Source organism: Megalops cyprinoides, chromosome 22 (genome assembly GCF_013368585.1).
Source record: "Megalops cyprinoides isolate fMegCyp1 chromosome 22, fMegCyp1.pri, whole genome shotgun sequence".
Classification (NCBI taxonomy): domain Eukaryota; kingdom Metazoa; phylum Chordata; class Actinopteri; order Elopiformes; family Megalopidae; genus Megalops; species Megalops cyprinoides.
The window spans coordinates 2,115,000-2,137,986 of NC_050604.1; positions in this window are offsets into that span (position 1 = coordinate 2,115,000).

The following is a 22,987-nucleotide window of genomic DNA, read 5'->3' on the forward strand; positions in this document are numbered from 1 at the left end:
TGTGTGGAATGAGAATATAAAATGCATGCAAGCTCTGGGTCAGGAAAGTAGCAAATGACTATGATGGTCACTTCATGAGAGGGGTTATGGAGAGTTTAGCCCTTTCTCTTTAAACAGTTCTCTGCCATGTCAGTAGCTTTAAGTCTCATCTCCAGTAGGCTGGATCAGACTCAACAAATGGGCTTTGTAATGGCAGTGGCAAGTCAGCTGAGGGCATACAGGAGTACACTGTCACTCAAATGCTGTCTGAGTGTCTGGGGTCTTTAGTCAGGTCAGCTGAAGGGTGTGGTGTGTTGGGATATGCCAGCCCCCACAGGTCACCCGCCAGGATGTGTACCCAGAATGTTGGAGGGGGTGGGAAAAATTCCTTTAAAAATCAGCGTTACCATACCATCAGGGTTCTTTTATCTCTGTACTTGGGGAGAAGATCCACTAGTTCCTTTACTGTTTTAAAGAACCTATTTGTGAAATGAAGTCTGAAGCCTGCATTCATTTTCATACATGGAAAGTAAAACCGCTGTTTTATTTCTACATGGTGCAGTCCTACCCTAACCACATCACATGCCCTTACCACCAATCCAGCCTGGCCCTGTAGGTTAACCTCCTTTTTCCTCTTAGAAACACCATTACCTTTTTCCCCCATTCATGAACTGAGGTTATCTCTGTCCCAGCTTGTTCATGTCAGATTTCACAATTAGGTTGAATGTGGAAGCGTCCGCTGATTTAACACTAGGGGACACATTACCTCTAGGTTCACCCTGAGCAGTACTCCACAATGCCCTGGACTCTAAATGTGATATTTCATATTTGCCAGTATGTTTTATAGTGTCAGTGAGGAAGACAATGGACACATTTGATTAAACAGTGGGAGTCACTAAATACTAAGGGGGTTCTCACATCTAGCCCCTTACACACATGCACTGGACGCCGGAACGTATCCGGCCCTTAGCCGGAGGAGCTGTATGTGAGAACGCAAATGTCCAAATCAGTCGGACCAGACATGTGATGGACTTCGTTCTGCCAGCTCCCTAGTAAAAAGTCCGCCTCATGTCAGAGTGAGCCCATGTGTGAATACAGCAGGCAACGTTCCGGAGAATCCACCACGAGCGAGTATTGACGTTTCTGACATGCGACTGGCGCGAAACCAGAAGAATACAAACATCTGCCTCGTAGTCTTTTCTGCGTGCCTGTACATAGCTTTCCACTGTTTCATTGACATTGCGGATACAGATCAAAATACATGCTATTTTGAGTCCAATGAAGAGATGTCCCTTACGATGATCAATAATGTTGGTTAGTAGTTTATTATCTGGTTAGTAGCTAGCTAAGATGTAGCTAAGTAATAGTGATAGGTATATAGTGAGATAGGTCACCAGTTACATAGCAAACAACAAAAACTTACCTTCCTGTTATAATAAATGTTTAATTAATGATAAATTATGTGTACCAGTAGCACCATTTGGATGGCTATGTGTGATTTTTTTTTTTATAGGCTACCCAAAAGTACAATAGCTATGTTCGCCTTCTCCTCCATGCCACATTATGTGCCTGTACCACCAAAAGGTAAGCTATTGAAACGAAGACACTTAAACTCGCGAATGCTTTTCATGAACTCGTCAACACTTGTCTTCACTCATGAGAATGCAAGTGGCGTCTAACTGGAAAATACCACGAGGAAATCTGGACGTTTCTAAATATACTTGTGTAGTACGCAGTACACAGTATGTAGTAGGCGGTTTCGAATACAGCCACTGCGATTTCTACAGTGTACTTTTTGTGTCATGTCCTACCTCCTGCACGCTCCACCCAGGCGCCGCCCCTCATCTAAACCAAAACGGAGTATTTCCAGTTGGTGAGAGCGCATCTGTCACAGACAATCTCCTGTTGTGTGCTACGTGTGTGAAAGGGCAATTCCGGCCAAGTTCTGGACCTGATTCTCCGGACCTTGTCCGGTGTTCATATGTGAAAACGGCAATATAGTCCTTTTTAAATGAATCAAACTCTACTCTTAAAGTGGACCAAGAGAAAAGGGACTCAGTTCTTTTTGCGTTCACAATGCGAGTTCATTTGAAAGAGGACTCAGTTCTCTTTCTGGTGCATTTCAGCTCTGATGGGGCCTCAGTCCACTTGCTGTTCACACTGTTCCTCTGGAGCACTCATACCTTTACTGCTTTGGATTATAGGTAGCTTTCACTTAGAAATGACTGTTGCTATACTTGTCTTATCCACATTCCTGTGGTAGTTTGGTTATCGTCTTGCTATCGCTACCAGCGGCCATGGTTCTGTCTAGGGCTGGACGATTAATCAAATTTTATTTTCAATTACAATTGTGGCTTCCAACGATTATGAAAACACGATAATCGAGATAAAACGATTATTGTGCCGCATTATTGAAGTGTGTGTGTAATTTATATATATGTAATATGTATTATTTATTTATCTCCTTTTTACATTTAGTTTTTTAAATTTGTTTTTCAGTTGGATTTAACCCTTACCCTTTAGTACATAACTTAATTTTATGCAGCACGTGTGTTACGTTACATGGTTCATTGTGTTATTCATTCATTCATGTTAGTCATTCATTAACGTTTTTAAGCTTATCATAGTTTTCAGTTAGCATCTGCTATATTTTCAACGTTAAATCACTGTTTCCACAAAGCCAAAATTAGCTAGAATTTTTCCAATCTAGTGTTCTAATTGCACCGGTTTTAGCATACGCACTAAACGGCAAATCACACCGGTGTGACCGTATGCGCAAGGGTTAAAGTTCAAGAAAATCCACTGTTAAAAACAGTAAGATAAATGCATGATGTTTCCAAAGTCAATGAGTAATCGTCTTAAATAATCGTGATCTCAATATTGACCAAAATAATCGTGACTATGATTTTTGCCATAATCGAGCAGCCCTAGGTTTCTTCTTTTTGTTTTTACGAGCGTCCCAGTGCAATACCATGTGATCTGTCTACAGCAAGCCCAGAGGGCTAAAGTACACTGGCAAAAGGTGAAGCAAACCTGGAGCGTTTTGTGTTCACAATGCACAGGTTAAGCGAACCGCAACGCGCACTTCAAGCGAACCGAACTGAGACCACCTCCCGAGCTGGTCTCAGTTCGGTTCGGTTCAGAGGGGTCCGAGTTCATTTGGAGTGTTCACATATACGCAGAAAATGCTGACTAATCGCTCCGAGTTCATTTTGAGGGCTGAAAGGGACCACCACCCTTAGAGTCAAGAGAGATTTTATTGTCAGCCCATCCATATACAAGTATACAGTAGGGTTGAAATAAAGAATTGCATCTGTAAAAAACACAACAAAACATATTCAGTTTAACAAATGCACGCACTGTAAAATCATAAACAATATGATCTCTGTATGATAAAATTGTACTTTATTGTCCATTCACATGGAAGATCTCTCATTGGTTGTCATCATTTACCTTGGTTTTCCTTTCCAGCAGGTTCTCTGATGTTTATGGTCTTCTGTCTTCTATCTTGTGTTACTAAAGTGAGAAGATAATAAACACACAAGACAATAAGAGGTCAATTATGAAGACACAAAAATAATAAACATAATATACTGTTAAAAATGTTTACCTTTTCTCTTTGTCTTTGTCCCTGTCTTCCGAATTCCTCTCCCTTAAATGTATTTTTTTATTTTTTTTTACATTGGTTGAGTTTGTCTTGCTTTCTCTCCCTAATCAACTCAGCTTTAGTGGGTGGGGAACATATGAAGGGAATCCTGGGCTGTTGCCATATTACGTCAAGAGTAATCAGGACAGTGATGGATCTCTTTCATGGATTCCCAGATGTTGTGGTACGTCATATGCCATGAGGCTATATTGTGTATGGCTGGGAGGCACAGTTTAGATGGCCATACTAATATTTGACCTTGCGAGCCTTGGCCTCAGCAAATCTTGCTATCACTAATTCCATATTCAGTGACCTCCTGACTTCATGCTTGATGTAGGAAACAGCAAGTGCAGACAGCCTGTCCTGTCACATAGTTGACCTGAGGTACAGTCTGTTTTAATGAGTTTCAGTGATGAGAAACGTCTCTCACCTGAAGCTACTGTCACAGGGAGAGTGAGAAGTCTGAGAGCTATACTCAAATTTGGATAGATGTCAAGGATATTCTCTTTATGTATAATCAAGCATCTCAGATGGTGATGAGATGTGTGGGGAAGGATCTAACTGCATCCTTTATCTCAAGCTTCAGGTCCTCTGCATCAATATCATCCATTCTCTGCTCCAATCTGTGGCAGCATTCATCCAGCTTCTCATTATATCAGTGGAGTAGAGAAATCCATACAGCTCACAGAAGGTTTCCATGTGTGAAAATCTCTCCTCTAATGTGACAAGGGCTGTATCTATAGGAGGCTGGAAAAACTCTTTTGAAGAGCTCTTCTGCAGAGTTTGCTCTCTTCCTTCATACTCAAACTGTGTGGTTGTTCTCTGACGCCCCTCTGGCCAGCTCATCTCCACCTCAAGCCTCTCTGCTATCTCCCTGGCATCTGTTTTGGCAGAGTTGAATCCATGATCTCAAAATTCCTGAAGGAATTCTGTCACTGCCCTGATTTCTTTCCTCACTGTCTTGACTGAAACTTTGGGCCTCTGCAGGATCTTGCTCACTTTATTTATCTGGAACAACATATTGTACCACGCCATGGTACTTACCACAAAAGGCCATCTCTGCATCTCCTGGCAGATGCTTCCAGCTGTTGAGACAACATCTGCATCCCATTTCTCTGTGGTATACTCCTTTAGAGCAGTCAATGCCTCCACAATTTCAGGCAGCTGGTAGTGAACAGCTTTAACAGCTTCAACCCGACACTCCCACCTGGTTTTTGACAATGCCTTCAGGGTAAAGTTCTTGACATGTTCTGTGAGAATGGTCCAGCAGTGAACTGAGGAGCTGAACAGAGTGTAAAGTTGCTGTAACAGACTAAAGAAGCTGATTGATGTCACAGATGATTTGGCTGCGTCACCAACAACTAGGTTCAGTGTGTGACTTCCACAAGGAACACATAATGCCTTGCTGTTTAGTTCCAGCACTCTCTTTTGGAACCCCTGCTTTTTATCCTGCATGTTACTCCCATTATCATAAGACTGGCCTCGACAGTTGGAAAGATCCAAACCTGGTGTTTCTAGGTGCCCTAAAAATGACTTGCCTTTTCCTGTTGTGTCAAGTGCCTGAAGAAAACCAACAAAGTGCTCATGAATGGAGACACCTTTTGAGGTCTCACAATTTACAAGTCGTAGCTGCTCACTGTGACTGAGGTCTGGAGTGCAGTCCATGATTACTGCATAATATTTGGCTTTCTTTATTCTCTCTACAATTGCATCAGTTGTACACTTTGCCACAAGGCAAATTATTTCATTTTGAATATGCTTGCTTATTGCTGCTTAAATAAGTGTCACTTAGCTCTTTTGCCTGAATTATCCTCAAATGCTCTTGCATGACTGGATCAAACTGGATCATAATTCCAATTAATCTTCTTAAAATCTCTTTCCAGCAGTTTACTTCAAGAGCAATTTGATCTTGGTTCACCTGTTCTTTAGCTGTGTTTGTTTCTGTGATAGATTGTGCCAGGTATCCATGTTTGTGATGTGTTCAGCAGACTTCTCATGCTGTCTCCAGTGGGCTGAAAGATTTTTCCAGCTCACTTGAGACAGCATGAGAAGTCTGCTGAACACTCTTGACTGACAAGTTCGTGCTGTGTTTGTGGAGTAGTCTGTCTGCTCCTACATCCAAACAGATAAAAAAAATTTGGGCTATAAACCTAGCTATTAAATAAGGGTAGGTCTGATCTGCTCCTATAGTTGAATCTTTTGTTGCCATTAGGAGACAGAAAGGGAATTTTCCACTTGTTTCCTCCATTGAAGCATGGCCAACGAGTTAGCTCATTAGCAAATGCAGCTAATTCAGCACATATTCTAGCCGACAAGAGGTTTTTTTGTGGTTTTTTGCCCTCTCAGGAGCAAATCTTTAAATCTCTTGGTAGCATACTTCAGGTAGCTAGCTGGGTAGTTTAGCTAGCCAGCCAGTTTGCTTGTTTACCTTGTTTTTACCATTCTTCTGTCTTTGCTTTTAGGATATCCTGATTCTGGTTGTGTTAGCGTGTCTTCTTTTGCTGAACTGTAGGCGTAGTTTATTGTATCTAGACTAAGTGGCATTTCTTGTGTTTAATTTCTGCCTTTGTTCTGAGCCACCTCGGTGCTTTTAGCACTTTTTTTTTAGCTGGTAATTCTGTCTCAGGAGTAAATCTTTATTTATGGAAAGCATGTTCAGTTAGGGGAGAAAAATGTGGCCAAAACTGTGCGAGAGTTGCCGGATGATCAGATTTCTGGAGGGAGACCTCCAGGATGAGTTCTTCTGTGATCGTTACAGACTCGTTAAGCACTTGTTCTCCAAGATTCTTGATCTCGAGGCCAAACTAGCTGGACTCCACAGTAATCCTGAATTGTTAGAGTTCCAAGAACTGATTAGTACGCCCTATAGGGAGACAGTGTGCTCACTGAAGCCGGGTAGGGGGGAAGATACAGACCAGATAGGGCGAGAGAGCTGGGTTACAATAGGGCGTAGGCGTAAAACGGGGCGCACAATTCCAAGAGGGGCGGCATCTCCAGAGATCGCCAATCTTAGCTAGCTAACCTTGAGTACTGTAAGTTCATTGATATAGCGACATATAGTAACTCTATTGGACCACATTACACAGGTAACGTTAAAAGCTGTTGAATTACGAGGCTAGCCAGTGCTGTAAGATTAAATCACATTGACAAGAAGCAAAGTACCAGTCAGTGCTGCGCTTGTGATTACTGATGAGGTTGTTATAGTTTAGTTAACATTACAAGCTAGCTAGCTGTTTCAGAGATGTGTGACAGTTGCCTCACTGCTGCTTGGAAACAGAGCTACACGCTGCCTGCTACAACTCTCTCCCGCTCTTTCATCAGCAGTTTTTCTAAAACTTTTAGGCAGGCTCTTGCTGAACCATTTTTGTCAATTAGTAAACCATACAACGCAGTATTATATTTAATGTTTGATAACAGTGAGCATTAGCTGGCAAGCTTAGCTAACTAGCTAGCTAGCATTAGATTACATTAGCTAACATTAGCTAGTTTAGCTGATACAAAATGATACAAAATGTTATTCGGAAGCGCTGCTGTCCCACAGGTAGTGAACATGTTAAATATGTATCGTTAATATTTACCTAGGGTGACCATATTTTGGTTTTCAAAAAAGAGGACACTAGTAGACACTAAAATGTTACTCACTGCTGGTAGGCTCTCGTTCTTATCCCTCCGACTATCAGATGTGACAGAAACATGATCGCTTATCACTGAGGAATAAGTTCTAATTGGCTGAAATAAGTCTTTTTTGGCGGATCGATACGACCATAGGGCCTACAGAGAATTCGCTCAGATTTGTTGACTTCTGCCTAGGCTATGCTCTAACATTAATCTAATAGATGCGTTGGCAGGGGGATTTATGATGATGTCAAAACACATTCGTTCACAAAATAAAACCATGTTCATTCACATACATATATAATGCAGAACGTCAGCCTGAGAGGTAAAAAAAAAATTACTGAGGTTCAGACCTCGGCGATCTCATAACTGCGTGCATCAAAGTGCAGTTAACGTCCGTTACAGTGCGCATGCGCACAAACATGACACCAGCTCTGACAGATGCAGCGGGAATTGATTAAACTAGTATTAGCTAGCCAGCCCGTTAACATAATATTGCGTTTTTGTATGATTACCATTGACATATCACAAAAAATAAATGAAAAAACATTTCAAGCTCTCTTGTGGGACATTTCAAGTGCTCTCGGGGGCCCTCTGGTGGCCACGGGGGGCCCTAAGAAGGCGCGTAGTTTGCTTATGCCTCGGGCGGCCCTGGTAGGGATAGAGAGACTGCTGGAATAGCTGGAATAGCACCCACCATGGCTAAGTATTTTATTAGTAGTGAGGGAACCATGATTGCAAATCAGTCAGAGCAGCACTGTAATAGAGGTGGTTTTGAGTAGCTGGGAGTGGAAAGACAGGAAATACACACGCAGTACCCTGAAATTCCTCTGTTTAAATGCTAGAAGCATAAAAAGTAAAATTTTGGAACTAGAAACTGTAATGAGTAATAGTAATTATGATGTTGTTGGGATCACAGAGACATGGCTTGGTGCAGGGGATGGGGATGAGTATAACGTAGAGGGATACAAGCTGCTAAGAAAAGATAGAATCAATAGAAGAGGAGGGGGTGTAGCTCTCTGTGTAAAGGATAATCTTAATATTCAGTAAATTCCAGGAATGGAGCCCCTTGGTGTTAGTGAAGACATATGGATTAAAATATTGGGGGAAAATGTAAAGGGTCTGAATGTTGGAGTATGTTATAGGCCACCAGCCTCAGACAGCAGTGTTAACAGTATGCTCTTTGATATTATTAAGCTAGCATGTCAGGAGGGTGAGACAATAGTAATGGGGGACTTCAATTACCCTTCAGTTAATTGGGAAGCTGTGTCAGGTCAAGGTAAATGTGAGGAAGAGTTTTTAGATGTTGTAAATGACTGCTTTTTGATTTATTCTGTTACTCAACCTACAAGAGAGAACGCAATTCTAGATCTGATTCTGTGTAATAATCCTGATAGAATTTGCAGTACTGAGGTAGGGGAACCACTCGGAACAAGCGACCATAGTGCAGTTACATTTGAAGTTTTTTGGCAAGTTAAGTCTGCATTCTCCAATGCTAGAGTTTTCAGCTTTAGACGAGCTGACTTTATTAAGATGTGTGATTATACAAGGAATATAAACTAGGTACCTCTTCTAGATGGCAAAACTGTGAAAGAAATGTGCATATTTAAAACGATTATTCTGGATGTACAGCGTAAATTCATTCCACAAGTGAGAAAAGGGAAGCTGAAAAAGAAGCATCCACAGTGGATGAATAAGTCGCTACGGGACAGTTCGAAACAAAAATGGAAATTATTTAGAATATACAAGTTGGACAGCTCAGAGAGTAATAAGATTGAATACAGTAATATGCGAGCTCAAGTTAAGAAAGAAATAAGGGAAACTAAAAGGCATTTTGAAAGACAGATTGCACTGGAGGCAAAGAGCAACTCTAAACGCTTTTTTAATACTACAGTCGTAAAAGGATAGTTAAGGATGAGATAAGAGGTATAAAAAATAAGGATGTAGTTATGGTTTATGATAACAAAGCTATTGCTGATACCCTAGATAGTTACTTTGTGGAGAGTTTCACTAGTGAAGTGTTTTAACATATGCCTTCACGTGCATTTGAAATTGATGCAAGAAATTGATTTAAATGATGCAGAAGTACTAGATGAACTCCAAAAACTTAAAACAAATAAGTCAGCAGGCCTGATGGAATATATACAAAAGTTCTCAGGGAAATAGCAGAGGTGGTTTACAAGCCTTGGACAGTTATTTTTAAACAATCTCTTAAAACTGGAGAAATACCAGATGACTGGAAACATGGCAGTGTAGTACCTATCTACAAGAAAGGAGACCGGACTGAACCAGGAAATTATAGGCCCGTCAGTTTAACTTGTATCACATGTAAATTACTGGAATCCATCATTAGGGACAAGTTGGAATTATTCCTTGAACAAAATGGTATCTTAAATGATAGCCAGCATGGTTTTCGCAGAGGGAGGTCATGCTTAACAAACCTCCTGGACTTCTCTGAGGAAGCTACAGCATGTTTGGACTCAAACCAAGCTTTTGATATTCAGGGTTCCCACCCATTTTCGCTGACAAGATTTCAAAACTTTTCCATGACTTTTCAATGACTTTTAATGAAATGTCCATGACCTTTCACTACCTACAAGTACATAAAATTGTGTGCTTTACTCCACAGATTGGGCCTAATTATTAAATTACAATTAAACAACCTTTTCCATTCATGCCATGTCAGTTATTTTCATACCCACTTCAAACATTCAAAATACAGTCACTGCAATTATATTCCTTTGTTTTAATAATCGGTGTGCCATCTCTCACCATCCTCTCATACTGGACGTGCCTCATTCCGTTGGCATTACTAGCGAGGGCTGCCTCTCCCATATTGCTAACATCAGGGGCGGAGCCGATGGCTCATTGCGGAGGGGGCTAGGACCTATAGTGGGCCCTTATACAGCCAACCGAGGTTATACATGTGACGTCAACTTAGGCGGAGTCACTGTGGGTTACACCCACTGAGTGGCAAAAAGAACTACAGTGTGGCAACGTTAGCGTTCAGCTTGAATGCCGTGAAAACACACACACAAAAAAAAACACATCTAAAATGGGAAAGAGCTGTTTTGCGATTGACTGTACAAATAGCTTCAACAAGAAATCGGAGCTATCTTTTTACAGACTGTCGAAAGCTAAAGACAAGAGAAAGCAAATGGATCACTGCAATTCGCAGAAACAACTGGAGTCCAGGAACCGAAACGTGTAGCTTACAGCTTTCCAAATAAAAGTTGTAATAAAATAAAAATATTTATACAAACCTGTCCACATACAACCAGAATACCCATTAGTGTCCTCGTCACTTTAATTTCGCCAACAAATCCCGCCTTGAAGTATGACCAAGCATCAAGGCTTTTGCGGACATTCTAAAATGTCTTAATGTGGCTTAATGTTCCAAAACAGCGGTCAATGATCACCAAATTTCTCTCGGGCATCTCTTGTCATAAACACTTCCTCCTGTCAAAAAATCAAAACCGAAATCCTATGAGTATGGACGTTCTTACATTAAGCGCTTTTTAGCGCGTTTTAGAATGTCCCAGCTTTTGTATGCCTTCAGGCTTTGCTTTGTGTATTTCCCCGGCGTCGAAATCAGGTAGCCTATATAAATGTCAGGAAACCCGTCAGTGCATAACCTCTGTTATAGGCTGTATGGAGATGTAAGGCAGATCCAAGGGGAAACTTACGGAGACGGAAGGGCGGAACGGAGAGAAATGCGAATTACAGGTGTGCTATTTCTCGTGGACCATTTAGAAATACCACGGCTCTGTCAGCAGTGACTGCGATGGGAAATAAGACAGCCGGTTCCTACACTCTTAGGAAAAAAAGGCTCCACCCTTTGATACAAATAAGACACTCCAAATGGTTCCAAATAGAACCCTTTTAAACGGTTCTTGATAAAGAACCATACAGGGTGCCATTTTTCAGCATACTAATGGTTCCATATGGAACCGGGAATATTATTATTATTATTACTATTACTATATTACTACTACGATTGTTATTATAATGTTGGTGTTATTGGTATTGTTTGATTATGTAAGAAATGCTGGAAAATATGATGTGACAATTTTACATACAAATGGAGACATCTCATCAATTACATTTAAATAATATATGTTTACAGATTAAACATTTTACAAGATATATATATATATATATATATATATATATATATATATATATATATATATATATATCCTTATGAACTCCTGAAGCTACTTAATAACAAACTGATCATTTAAATCAGCTGTGTTGGAGCAGGGAGAGATCTAAAACATGCAGGACAAGGGGTCCTCCAGGAGAGGTTTGGGAAACGCTGAAGTATAGTAACAAATTATCCAGAAAATGTGAAAAGTACATACCGTGCTGGAAGAATATCATTCTTTAATTGCACCAGTTCTGAAAGGAATTTTACTTGTTGTTACATGCATGGAAACAGCCACGATACCATACTTTCGGTCAAGCCCAGCGATGGCTCTCCATCAATTTCTACATCTAAAAGAAATCATTTGTGAAACAAATTCAATGCACTATATTGTCTACAGGGATGGGCAAAAATACATAAAAGTGCATTTTGACATAAAATACCAGATTCTCAAAGTGTAAATGTATCAAAATAAATACAGCAACTGTGCCATATATCAAAATAAAACACAGTATTTCGTGTTTTCCTCCAGTTAGCCTATTTGGTATTGAGTGATGCACCGTTTCTTACATCATGTACCTTTTATATACAGCATGGCATATGGCAGCCTTATCGTCCAGGTTATATAGATCAAGGGGGTGTTAATCCCTTTCTTCACCAGGTTTGGTGACCACCCATTGCCCCTCATCATCTGTTACCTCAAAAGCATGCAGGTGGTGATTGTACAGGGAAGGGATAAAAAGTTGTGAAGACAAAAGCCAACTGCCTCTGAAGCGTAGAATCTTCCTTAATGTGATGAAAATTGGGATGTCCTCCTCAATCACGTCTAGTATAAAAATGTCATTGATGGTGTACTTTATGTTGTCAAGGCAAAGTTGGTTGACAACTGAAACATTCTCCTCCTGTTTGATGTTTCCAGCACCAAATCTCTGCACAAGACCTATTCGAACCTGATGTGAAAGAGACCTCACTGGACAAGAACGTCCCTTCTCCATGTACTCGTCCTGCCTGAGGACATCCACTGATGTTGACTCCCAGCACTGCCTTAGTCGGTGACGTTTGGCCAGTGTGAGGCAGATGTTGTTAAAGTTGCATGCATTTCGAGCTAGACTTTTGAAGTACTGATGCTTTCACTCAAATCGCATACACCACAGGTGCCTCAAAGGCCCAAATTGTTGGATGAGTCTTGGATAGTGGATCAGATAATGAAGTTTGGGGGTGACTTTTCCAGGAAACAGTGAATTGAATAGAGAGAGGAAGTGTCCAATTTGGATGGCAAGGAAATGGAGAATGCTCTTCTTGATAGAGGGAGAAAGAATTATGTCCCCTATGTCTCTGCACAGAAAGTAGAGCTCCCAGTGTGCACTTCCCTCTGGAATGTGATGACCGATAATGAAGGGTAAAAGACGAAAAAGGCACCACCTTTCACTTGCAGAGCCTGGCAAGCAACCATTTCTGAGTGCTATTTTGTTTATCTTTTGTGGCTTGTTTCCCATATCATTTTGGCCAAATTCAAATGCTTCAATCTCATTACATATATTTTCCAGAGAAACAATCTTCTCCCCATGCAGTGTTAAAAAAAGTTGGAACAGCACTTGGGGCACAGCGCCTTCTAAAAAGTCATGCATTAAATCTGGTGAAAAACATGAGGTGACATCAAAATACTCCAGAGTATAAAAGGGACAATCCTTGACCACACCATGTGTTTGTTTTGATATTTCAGGGTTTTCCCTGAGAGCCTGAAGGTGGTAATTGTGGACTTCTGGTGTTCAACGGTAACTTCTTCCTCAGATTTTTGATATGTCCGAATGGTCAATCATACAGAAACAACATACCCGCCCATGGCTAAAACTGCAAGAAAATCCTGCCAGGCTATGGGCTGAGAGATTGTGACACTGTGGCTAAGACAACACGGAAGTCAATGCATTGATCATTATTGTTGACTGTGAAACTGTCACTGTAAAGTCTGTAATCAGTGGGTTCAAAATATCGGCGTATGTGTATCTTTGTTTAAGCAGCTGATGCCTCACAAGTATGGAAAGATGAATGTGTGGAAGTTGTGTCCGGTACTTTGGCTCAATGTTTCCAATAGACAAAATAAAATGCACAGATTTTGTGGATGGCTTTTTTTTCTTCTTTAACAAGACATAAGCAGAAATATGTATAAGTATAAGCAGAAATATTACATGTAAGATATGAAACGACAGCAACAGAGCAAACATAAGTCAAACAAACAACAATAACCACATCAAAAGTAAAAAAAAAAACAAAAAAAAAAACAATAACAAACATCTAAGACAAAACAGGAGTACTACAAAAGCGTAGAACAGACAAAATTACTCAATTGTTCACAAGGTGTAGAATATTACCCCGAGTTCTCTTCATTAGCCAATATTTCACCCACATCACTCTGCTCAACAAAATCCAAAAATGGACCCCAATCCTTTTCAAAAGTGTCTTGTTTACCCTTATTTTTTTCCATTGTTAGGCATGATGACATTTTCCCTTAGCCCCAGAGGAGGACAACATCTTGTTCTGTCTTCTCCATTATTATACAATATATTTCATTATTCTTTACCTTCTTTGTTTAAATATATTACCAATTCCATCCTTCAGCCTCTCTAACTTTATCCCATCTTTTGGCATAAGCTAAAGCTCCTGTTTCATGTGCCATAAGACACTCGGTTCTACAATAACAGTTGACAAAGTTCTTGAATCTCTCAATTCTTAGAGTCTCCACTGATGTCAACCCAAAAATAAATACTTTTCCCAGCAATATAATTATGTTGTGTATTGTGTGAGAGTGTTAATGGCCCAGTATCACTGTAAACAAGTTTAATTGAAAACAAACATCCTGCATTGATAACCATTCTTGAACCTTTGTCCAAAATAAGGCCACAATCGGACAATACCAAAACAAATGCTCTACAGATTCCACCTCTTCTTGGCAGAATTGGCATACAGGGTCATTCCCTAGATATTTAACATCTTTTTCATTGCCAGGAATTTATATATTAGTTTGTATTGGAAATATCTTATTTTTGAATCTAGTGTTGTTTTATAAAGGATATTGAAGATCTGATTCCATGGGATTGGTGTATCTAACATTTTTTCCCAGCTATCTAAAATCTTGTATGGTATGGCAACTAAGTTGTTTGTTCTTAAGTAAAATTTGTAGATATCTTTATTAACCTTTGTTTTTTTAGCCAAGTTGCCATTTTCATATGTGGCCTACAGACTAACTGGTATCCAGTACCATTTCTAATTTTCCTTTTCCAGGTTTGTGGTAAAGATCCAATAAGTTGATTGTATTGCTGTAATGTGCAAACAGTTCCATAAATATGAATTAGTTGTGTATATGACATGAGTTTACCTTCTTCATCAACTATATCCTTTATAAAAATTATGCCTTTGTTAAACATTTGTTTTCAAAAAATGGTTGTTCTATCCATCATAATGTGGGGGTTCAGCCATATGAATTGTTGTAAGACTTGTTCTGTATTTTCTGGTGGATGAAATTGGTATTGTAACCAACTTTGTAGAGCTTGTTTCAAAAAAGTGGAGACATTAGAGAATATGTAATTACTGAATAATGCATAGGCTTGACTTGTAGGAATGGAAAAAGGCCTTTTTTAAACATGGGGTGAACACTCTTAAGTAATCTACTGGAAAACCAGTTTTGTGGATGGCTTTCTTAGATCCTAGAGGGTTTACAGTTTCAAATTCATCAGTGTAAAAATGAAGCCTAATTACATTTTCATCACCATTAAATGGGAATCTTAAATGGGAAAAATTTCTCCATCAGTGAAGTAGTTCAAATAACCTTCTTCATGGACTCTACCATGCGCCACATTCTGAAATATGTCTTCTTTTCTCAAAATCACTTTCAGTAGATCCTCAATTGGAACATATTGAAACGTATCAGGTAATCCTTTTTCATTCATCCCTAACGTATGTTGTACTGGCAATACCTGACTGAGGTCAGTAGAGGCAAATTGCAGTAACTTGTATTCAAATGTGTGATCAAATACAGTCGCATTTGACAGAAGGTCATTCAACTCCTCATTATTTTCAATAACAAATCCAGATTGAGCGAGATGAATTTTTATAATGTTTCTGTAATGCTCCTGGAAAATTTCAAAATAAATTTCAGATCTGTGACTATGGTGTCTTGGGTTAATTTAGGAAGTAGATGTTTCTCCTGGAGATCGAGAATGAAGAGAGAGACATGTTTTTTCAGACCAGACAGAATATCTAAATTGTGACCATTGACCACAGGCTGCTCTTCTAATTCATTGTCTGAAAGTGCATCAGATCCAGCACCCCAGACTCAGGTTCAGCATGGACTATGTCTTCAGGAGGCACAGGATTGTTTTGTACGTAATGTTGATGATTTCTGTAAATGTGAACCCTCAAGGCACCCACACTTTTGTATTTTTTTCTACACTGTCCAATCGCACATAAAGCAAAAAAAATCTGGTCGGTGCTGGTGTGTCAGTTGCACATGGCTCAAGTACTTTGGAACAGTGAACTTGACTACACTGCAAAAACTACATCTAAAAAATTCTTCCATCAACTTGAAATCATTACCAAGGAAGGTTTGCTTAGCTTCACTTAAATTGTGTTGCTCCAGCCACAAACAGGTGTCTTTAGGGGACCAAGTCTCAACCATATTTCTTTAAAAAAAAAAAAAAACACAAACACACACACTTATAATGCATGGATTACACTCATTACTATGCAACTGTAGCTATGCAGGTCAACACAAAATGTTTCCAAGCATAATTAATAGATTTATGGATGATTTCACAGTCAGAATAACATGATTAGAGGTGTATTCTCTTATGGTGCATTCTGCTGTGATTATCCATGGTCAGTAGATGGCGATGTTGCGTTTTCCCAGCGTAACAACCTCTATGGTTCCATATGGTCCCCTCAAGAACCCTTTTTTCTAAGAGTGTACTTTGGGACTCGAACAGAGGGTGTAATTTTTCTGTTTGTACACTTACACAACGATACTGGACAGCGAATAAAGTTTTATGTAACTTTATTGTGTCTCTGCTCATTCAAAATACATAGCCTATCGCGGCAAGAAACTGAGCCCCCCCCCGGGTCTAGCCAAACAGTATAGAATCAACTAAGGTAATACAGGAAGACCTTACACAAGACTACTTCATCGGGGAAAAAATGTAGAATGTGCTCAATTTGAAAAAGACTTGGGAGTAATAGTTGACCCAAGCTTAACAGGATCTAGGCAGTGTGCTGTAGTTGTAAAAAGGCCAACAGGATGTTGGGATATATAGCCAAAAGTATTGATTATAAATCTAAAGAGGTTATATTTAAATTATACAATGCTTTAGTCAGACATCACTTGGAATATTGTCTGCAGTTCTGGGCACTGCACTATAAGAAAGATATTGAGGCTCTTGAAAAAGTTCAAAGAAGGGCAACTAAATTAGTTCCTGACATGAAATATAAAAGCTACGAGGAAAGACTCAAGTTACTTAACTCATTTAGACTTAGCAAGAGGAGGCTTAGGGGTGATCTAATAGAGGTTTTTAAATTTATAAAAGGACTCAATAAGGTTAACAATAATAGATTTTTAGGCCGAGTTCAGTCTGTAGAACAGGGGACATAAATGGAAACCAGTGAAAAGTAAGTTCCGCACTGATGTAAGGAAGTACTATTTTACAATACATTATCAATACATGGAATAGGTTGCCAGGTCATGTAGTTGATGCAGAGACCCTTGCTGCATTCAAGTCCAGACTTGATGCAGTTTTGGATTCTCTTTAATTGTAATGGCAAGCTTAGTTAGGCCGAATGGCCTGTTCTCGTCATAATATGTTCTTATGTTCTTATTGAACCCATCCCCACTTAGCTGAGTGCTCTTTTCTCAGTTTCCAAACAGCAGACAACGGTTTCGACCAGAGTGCTGGGTCATCTTCAAGTGTAACACATTGGTTAGTAGGGTGACTGCTACTCACTAGTTGTTGATTATTATCTGTATCACCACCTTCATCAGTTCCATTACCATCTCCAGTCGAAGTCGAAGGATCCTGTAAGGTTGTCTTCATGTAGCAGCAGCATCACTTGCAACCTTGGCTGGCACTGCTGGCAGCAACGGGTAGCTCCTCTTCGCTACTAGTATTAGCAATGCCTAGTGCTAGCGCAAGCAGCGGCTTCTTGCTGCTCTTTAGTAATGTTAGTGTCGTCAGTAGCCGCCGTGAAAAAGGATGTTACCTTTGGCAGTTTTGCTAAAAACTTTCTGCTTTCCTCCCGCTTCTTCCTTTTTTCAGCACTGCTGAGGTAGCTTCGCTTTATTTTTCAACAGTCTGTACACCACGTTGAGCCGTTTACACGAGTTGGCTACTGTCTTCCTGAATCATTTCTGCAGATGCACAATAAGATCATGGAATAGTCCAATGTAGTGGGGACTGAGGGGGTCCCCTGAGACACTCATGAATTAGGCATATTGATGCCATTTTAGCACATGGATTTTTAGAAAGACATAATTAATTAGCAAAAAGTAAAAAAAAAAAAAACTTTCTTAACTACAAGTTTAACCATAACCATTTTATGGGGCCCTTGGTAGCTTGGGGCCTAAGGCAATTGCCGACCTTTGCCTAATGGTAAAATCTGCCTCTGCCCCTAGCTCTCCCAAAAGCATGAACTGTGCCCTCCATTGTGAATATTTGAAACATCTGAAATTCCCCCGACTTTGCAGTCTTTGCAGTACATTACCTTGACTCTTGCTGATAATGTGTTGACATTATGCATTGAAATTATAAGTAAACACTGTACAAAGACTGTGTGGCTGTGTGGGATAGGTGGTGGCATGGGTTAGGAGATGCACAGAAGTGGTGGAAGTATGTGTTTCAATCTCCATCTATCAATTTCATTTTCCCTGTGGCCCTCTAGTGGTATGACTCCAGACAGCTATGACTTTCTATCCTTGCACCTTTCCATACATTCTTAAGTCATATGCCACAAAACCACCAACCTTTTTCCAGCACTACCTTCAGAGCCTTGTCCTGCAGCTAATGACACCATTTTTATCCTTATAAACACCTTCACCACTGGGCAAGGCAATAAAACTCGGCAGTAAAACTTCGGCCCCCTTGTTACACCCTGGACCACATCAAAAACTTTTTGCACATTATCAAAACTCTCAGATCTCAGATCTTTACATGGAAGCATCCTGTAACCTCTCAGGTAAAAGAAGGTCATATGCAAATCTTTCATAATTTCTCGATAAAAAATATATATATAGAATACAGTGCATTCGTTCAGAAAGTATTCAGACCCCTTCACTGTTTTCACATTTTGTTATGTTGCAGCCTTAAATTATTTTTTTCCCTCATCGGTCTACAATCAATACCCCATAATGCAAAGCGAAAACAGGATTTTAGAAATTTTTGCAAATTTATTAAAATAAAAAAACTGAAATATCACATTGACATAAGTATTCAGAACCTTAACTCAGTACTTAGTTGAAGCACCGTTGGCAGCAATTACAGCCTCAATTCTTCTTGGATATGATGTGACAAGCATTACAAACCTGGATTTGGGGATTTTCTGACATTCTTCTCTGCAGATCTTCTCAAGCTCTGTCAGATATGATGGGGACCATCAGTGGACAGCCATTTTCAGGTCTCTCCAGCGATCTTTAGTTGGGTTCAAGTCCAGGCTCTGACTGGGCCCGTCAAGAACATTTAGAGAGTTGTTCCTAAGCTACTCCTGTGTTGTCTTGGCTGTGTGCTTAGGGTCATTGTCCTGTTGGAAGGTCCACCTTTGGCTCAGCCTGAGGTCCTGAGTGCTCTGGAGCAGGTTTTCATTAAGGATATCTCTGTACTTTGCTCCGTTCAGCTTTCCCTCAGCCCTGACCAGTCTCCCAGTCCCTGCCACTGAAAAACACCCCCATAGAATGATGCTGCCACCACCATGCTTCACTGTTGGGATGGTATTGCACATGTGATGAGCAGTGCCTGGTTTCCTCCAGACATGACACTTAGAATTGAGGCCAAACAGTTCAATCTTGGTTTCATCAGACCAGAGAATCTTATTTCTCACAGTCTGAGAGTCCTTTGCGTGCTTTTTTTGCAAACTCCAAGCAGGCTTTCCTGTGTCTTTTCCTGAGGAGAAGCTTCCTTCTGGCCACACTGCCATAAAGGCCAGATTGGTGGAGTGTTGCAATGATGTTGTCCTTCTGGAGGTTTCTCCTATCTCCACACAGGATCTCTGGAGCTCAGCCAGAGTGACCATCAGGTTCTTGGTCACCACTCTTACCAAGACCCTTCTCCCCTGATCGCTCAGTTTGGCCGGGTGGCCATCTCTACAAAGAGTAACTTCTTTCATTTAAGAATTATGGAGGCCACTGTGCTCTTGGGAACCGTCAATACAGCAGAAGTTTTTTTGTAGCCTTCCCCAGATCTGTGCCTCGATACAGTCCTCTCTCTGAGCTCTGCAGGCAGTTCCTTTGACCTCATGGCTTGGTTTTTGCTCTGATATGCATTGTCAGCTGAGAGACCTTACATAGACAGGTGTGTGCCTTTCCAAATCATGTCCAATCAATGGAATCTACCACAGGTAGACTCCAATGAAGGTGTAGAACCATCTCAAAGATGATCCGGCCAAATGGGATGTACCTGAGCTAAATATCAAGTGTCATAGCAAAGGATCTGAATACTTATGTCAATGTGATATTTCAGTTTTTTATTGTTAATAAATTTGAAAAAAATGCTAAAATCCTGCTTTCACTTTGTCATTATGGGGTATTGAGTGTAGATTTATGAAGGGGAAAATGAATTTAAACAATTTTAACATAAGGCTGCAACATAACAAAATGTGAAAAAAGTGAAGGGGTCTGAATACTTTCTGAAGGCACCATATGTAATGAAATATATCATCCAGATAGATATGCTCTGATAAAATGAAAGGCCTAGATGTTTTCCTTCACTGACTGAAACTGAGTCCATTGGTTAACTAATTCCTCAGACAATAACCTACAGGTCAGCCTACTGATGGTACTTTCCTGATGTAGGTGCTCTGGACAGAGACATGTCTTCATTAGCTGAGTTAAGATTTTATTTAGATGTCAATCTAGTTGGACCAAAATGCAACAGCAGTGTGTCAGAACAGTGCTTGTAACCGAAAGGTTGCCAGATTGATTCCCACCTGTTGTACCTCTGGGCTAGGTACTGGGTGATAAAACGATAACAATAATTATCGCAATATAATTTTCCTCGATAGAAATATAACAAATGTTTGATAAATATTCGATATAATTACTTTCCATGCTTAGATAGCATGCACAGAAATGAATCACAAACTGCCAATCATGTCTCAGGAATAGAGGTATGCATTGCGCAGTTAGGTTGCATGGTGAGAGGTATAAATTCAGGCCAGCACGTGGTATTGTTTACAGACACAGTGGCTGAAAGCCTTGTAGTTGGAGCGGAATATGCGAAAAAAGCAAAATGAGCGACACCGAAGAAAAAGCAGTGCCCATGACCAGCTCGAAGGACGAAGACATCGTCAACAAGAAAGGTCACTCAACTTCAGTAGTTTGGAGACATTTTGGCTATTTACAATCCGACAAATAACAGAGCAGCGTGCGCTGCAAACTGTGTCGAAGATACGTGCTATCAAAGACAGGCAACACCACAAACCTGTTTCATCATTTGAAACATTATCACCCGTTAGGACAGGCAGAAAGTAAGAAATTACACTGAACCACTTATTCTTGAGAAGGCAGTACTTATCTTCATCTGTTAGTGGTTTATTTTTAAACTTGGCTGGATCAAATTCATGTAGAAATGTTTCTCTTTGACTGACCTCAGCTCTCTCACTTCTCATCTCTCTCTCCTCTCCTCCTGTCACCTCTCTTCCAGCCTGGTCTCCTCCAGTATTTTTCTGCTTGTGTGGTCTCTCTGACTCTTTTCTCTTTGTGTCTCCTTTGCTCCTTTGCTCTTTCTCTTGGCCTGTGTCTCTCTGCTTTCCATAACCTGCTCCCTCTCATCTCCTCTTGTCTTCAACATTACATTCTTTCTGTTCATTTCTCTCTCCGTCCTCTACGTTAGAATTGAAAGGCTATTTGTAATGTAAATTATTTTGGTGATTTATTACAGTATTAACAGTCTAGGATGGAAAAGCATTAAAATTGTTTCAGATCATCCCAGCCGGCTTGGAGGGTATATAAGGCAGTCTTTGCCCTCATTTTGGTTGGTTGGTTGGTTGGGAGAGAGGAAGATTGGTCAGAGTCTGTGTGTGGACAGTTTGTGGGGAATTACTGGAAACCCCTGTAAATAGTTTTGTTTACTTGTTGTTTTTTTTTTTCCTTTTGTTGCCTTTTTGTTGCTTAAGTTCTGTTTTTCTTCATTTTGATACTTTATTGCCACCTGCACTGTACATAGCTGTCACCTTTACCTGCACGCCTGGGAACCAATAAAAACCCTTGCCACTTCATTTGTTGTGCGGCTCCATTTTGGAATCTTTTTGCCTGGCTGCTGCGGTCATCCAAGAGCTTTTACAAAGAGCTTTTAGTCGGAGAAGTATTTCAGGACATTCTAAAACGCTTACGTTCCAAAATTGCGATCAAAGATCACCAAATTTCTCTCGGACATCTCTTGTCAGAAACACTTCCTCCTGTCAAAAAATCAAAGCCGAAATCCTAGGAATATGGTCGTTATCTCACGTTAAGCGTTTTCCTCTCCTTTGACGCCCATTATAAGGAAAAATTTTAACGTGGCTTAATGTCCCAAAACAGCGATCAATGACCACCACATTTGTCTGACATCTCACATGTCGTAAACATTATCTCCTATAAAAAAAGCAAAACTGAAATCCAATGAAAGCGGTAACTATCTTCCGTTAAGCCGTTTCTTCTCCATTGACCTCCATTATAAGAAAAAAAGCTTAACATAGCATTATGGACCAAAACAGCAACGTATCAGGACTACACTTCTCTAATACGTGTCTGATCATGACTATGTTCAAGAACCAATACGACACCCCATGGGTTTAATATAAACACTGACGTTTTCATTGAAGTTTTCCCCATAGGAACCCATTATAAAGACACTGCTTGCGGCTGGCCTACAGTTGGCCTTTGGGAATATCTAGGGATGCATGATATTGGATTTTTGCAGATATTCGATATGGGGTACATTTCTATGGGGCGCCAAATGTAACAGACCTTTTTTGGTGGACAGAAACTACGAAATGCATAAATTCATTACGAAACCATATAACACCGTAACGACTTTTGTCCACGAAAAACACAAACGCGTTAGCATTGTGTCCACGAAATATTGTAGAGAGCACGTACTTTCGTGCACAGAAAGAAAACGGATCATTTCTTTCGTGCACTGAATTGACTGTTGTGCTTTTCATTTTGTGGACAAAAGGCGGAATGCACTTCGCACAAGAAGAAGAAACTCATTTTGTAGACAAAGGTAATTCTGTCCACGTAACAGATGTCCTAGGCCAGTATTAATGCTTTTGTGACACGAAATGCAGAATGCAATACTATCATCATTCATGAACTTTCGTAGACCAGTGTTTTGCTTCCGTGGATGGAATGCCTTCCGTCAGTTACA